This window comes from Solanum pennellii, chromosome 10, assembly GCF_001406875.1.
Source record: "Solanum pennellii chromosome 10, SPENNV200".
Taxonomy (NCBI): Eukaryota; Viridiplantae; Streptophyta; class Magnoliopsida; order Solanales; family Solanaceae; genus Solanum; species Solanum pennellii.
Genome location: NC_028646.1, coordinates 75388257 through 75392238, shown reverse-complemented (window position 1 = coordinate 75392238; position 3982 = coordinate 75388257).

Sequence of the window (3982 nt, the reverse complement as noted above, 5' to 3'; positions counted from 1 at the left end):
TAAGGTGTTGACATGAGCTTTAACAGCCAGCACGTTATGGACATGTGCTATCCCGGTTTCATGAGTGAATTTGAGAATAAGCCCCATTCTCATAAGAAGCGACCTACTTCCACACATCACATAGATGAAATCTGTCGAGAGTGCTCCTGTAAGATTAACACTCCACCCATACGGGCTACAGATATTCATTAAGAGTTTTATCAACTCAACCTTCACAAACTACAGGAAACAATGCACTCACATCATAGGGAGGGAATAAAAATATAGTGCATTTTTCACAACAAGTCATCATATGATTAGTTTTTCTCTTTGAACCTGGTTATAGGATCTCTAGTCCCCAGGTTGGGTTTCCTCATATATGACTCAAGGATTTATAGGCTTCACTCCCATCCCCCTCGATGTGCTCCAGACCTTTTCTCTTGTTAAGGCCTTAGTAAGAGGATCTGCAAGATTATCACAAGATTTGACATAATCAACATTAATGGTACCATTTGTCAAATATGATCTTACATTACTGTGTTTCCTCCTTATAGGTCTGGATTTGTCGTTGTAATAACGATTTTGAACTCTATCAATTGCAGCGGTGCTATCACAATGAATACAAATAAGAGGAATTGATTTTTCAAAATAAGGAATTTGAAACAATAAATCTCTTAACCAATTCGCTTTCTCACTAGCTGAAGCTAAAGCAATTAGTTCAGCCTCCATGGTAGAGTTAGCAATTATAGTTTGCTTTTTTGATCTCCAACAAACAGCACCACCACCTAAAGTAAAGACATAACCAGTGGTAGAACAGGAATCACCTGACAAAGTGTTCCAATCTGCATCACAAAAGCCTTCAAGTGCAGCAGGATATTTTTTATAGAACAAACCACAATTTTTTGTTCCAATTAAATATCTTATAACTCTTGTTATAGCATGCTTATGTTCATTACCTGGCTTGCTTGTAAATCTGTCAAATACTCCTACTGCATATGCAATATTAGGCCTAGTGCAATTAGTCATATATCTCAAGCTTCCGATTATACTAGCATATTCCTTTTGATTTATTACATCATTTTCACTTTTAACAGGAAATAAGTGAACACTTGAATCAAAAGGAGTAGCAACATGCTTGCAATCATGAAAATTATATTTTTTCAAAATTTTCTCAACATAATGTGACTGGTCAAGGAAAATTCCCTCACATGTTCTTGTTATTTTTATTCCAAGAAAAAAATTTGTCTCACCAAGATCTTTCATATCAAAATGGCTTCTAAGAACATTTTTAGCTTCATTAATAACATTCATGTTAGAGCCAAAGATCAACAAATCATCAACATATAGCCAAATGATCACATGTGAATTATTCAAAGACTTATGATATATGCACTTATCACACTCATTTGTTTTAAAACCATTTTCAATCATGCAGGAATCAAACTTTTCATGTCATTGCTTTGGTGCCTGTTTCAAGCCATATAGTAGTAAGTTTACATACTTTGCTTTGTTGACCTGCTTCAACAAAACACTCGGGTTGGTCCATATAAATTTCTTCATTTAGGTCTCCATTTAGAAAAAACAATTTTTACATCCATTTGATGAATTTGCAAATCAAAAATTGCAGCCATAGCAACTAAAAGTCTAATGGATGTAATTCTTGTTATCGGAGAAAAAGTATCAAAAAATTCTAGGCCTTCCAGTTGTTTAATACATTTTGCAACTAGCCTAGCCTTGTATTTATCAATAGAACCATCCAGTTTCAATTTTTCCTTAAGATCCATTTGCAATCAATTGTTTTACAACCCGGTGGTAAATCAACTAACTTCCAAGTTTTATTAGAAATTAGAGATTTCATTTCATCATTTACAGCCTCTTTCCAAAAAAATAGAATCATGTGAAAATAATGCTTCTTTCAAAGTTAGAGGGTCATTTTCAACATTAAACACATAAAAATCAAGACCAAAATCTTTTTCTACTCTAGCTCTTTTACTTCTTCTTAACTCAAAATCACCAACTTCTTTATTTTTCAAAGTTGAAGTAGAAGAACTAGGTAGTGACAAAATATTCTGTTCAATTCTTTGACCCCCACTATCTTTAGTATCAAAAGGAAATATATTTTCATGAAAAATAGCATCACCAGATTCTATTACAATATTATCTTCAAGATTAAAAAATCTATAGGCTGTACTATTTGAAGCATAACCAAGAAAAGCACAAGTACTAACTTTCTTACCCAACTTTGTAATCTTGGATCCATTAGTCTCATAAAGGCTAGACAACCTCAAACTCTTAGATATTCCAAACTTGGCTTGTAGCCTTTCCACAATTTAAAAGGTGTCAATTTTTACTTTTTATGAGGCACACGATTCAACACATAACAAGCAGTTAAAATAGTTTCACCCCAAAAATTCAAAGGTGCATGTGACTCAATAAGCATGACATTAGTCAATTCAACCAAAGTTCTGTTTTTCATTTCTGCTACTCCATTAGATGAAGGAGAGTAAGGAGGAGGAGTTTCATGAATTATTTCCAATGATATAACAAAAGAATTAAACTCATTTCACTCATATTCACGGCCTCTATGACTTCTAATTCTTTTATTTTTCTACCAAACTGATTTTCAATTTCATGGAGATAAATTTTGAAATTTTCAAAAGTATCATTTTTATTTTTCAATAAGTAAACATATGTAAACTTAGAAAAATCATCAATAAAAGTAATAAAATATCTATTACCTCCACGAGTTAGAATTTCACCAAATTCACAAATATCAATATAAACTAATTCTAACAAATCAGTTTTGACAATGGTTCTAGGTTTAGCAATTCTCATAAGAATGAGCCACACTTTTGACAATTTCTAAAATGGTTAGTAATTTTTAATTTTTCTGGTCCACTATATTAATCCATGCACGAGATGTTACTACTTGGTATTATCAATTATTGCAGATTGATGATTAAAATTAACCCTATTATACAGGTAACGTGTAGAATAACACCATGTCAATTTTGACTTTGTAAATAAATTGTGCGTGGTAAAACAGGAAAAAGTATTACTACTTTCCTCCCGTTGTCATGTTTTCTTTTTTAAAGTCAAACAATAAGAACTTTGAATAACATATATTTTCTCCGTTTCAAAAAGAATGATCTAGTTTGATTTGGAACAGAGTTTAAGAAAACAAAGAAGACTTTCAAATCTTGTGGTTCTAAATTGAAGTTATGTCAAATCTACCAAAACGCCCTTTAATCTTGTCTTAAATATGTCACGTGGAAAGTTAAAGTTAAAGTGTTGCCAAAAAAGGAAAGGGGACATTCTTTTTGAAACAAACTAAAAAAAAAATAGCGATATTCTTTTTTAAACTGAGGGAATACATTTTCATTATATTTATAAACAAAAAAATATAATAAATCTACTCGTGTAGTTTTTGAATATCAAAACTTTTTTGTTTAAAATATCAATTTAATGTAATAATCTAATTTAACTTTAAAAAATAATCAACCCAAAAAGAGCCCTTCGAATATGTATATATATATATACAATATAATAACAAAAAAATTATTAGATCATTTTTATATGTTATAGCAGATAATTTCTTTCTTTTCAGAACTACAAATTTCAATTTATATGAGAACTTAGATGCAGATATTATTTGAATGACCCGATATTATAAACATTTTTTATATTAACGATACCTATGATTTATACTCTTACGCATCAGATTCTTACTTTAATTCAATATTAATAAATTAGTGGCCCATGGCCATAACGCTTCTTATTAGAATATCTATTGAACAAAATATTGATGAATAGAAGACGTGATCAGTGCATCAACTACGATTGCATAATTTCCTTTGTGATGCCTTTAATTAATAGTATTATGGTTTCGCACAGGGGCGAGCCCACGCAAGGTCAAGTGGGTTCACATGAATTCACTTCGTTAAAAAATAATATCGTATATATATATATATATATATATATATATATATATATATATATATAT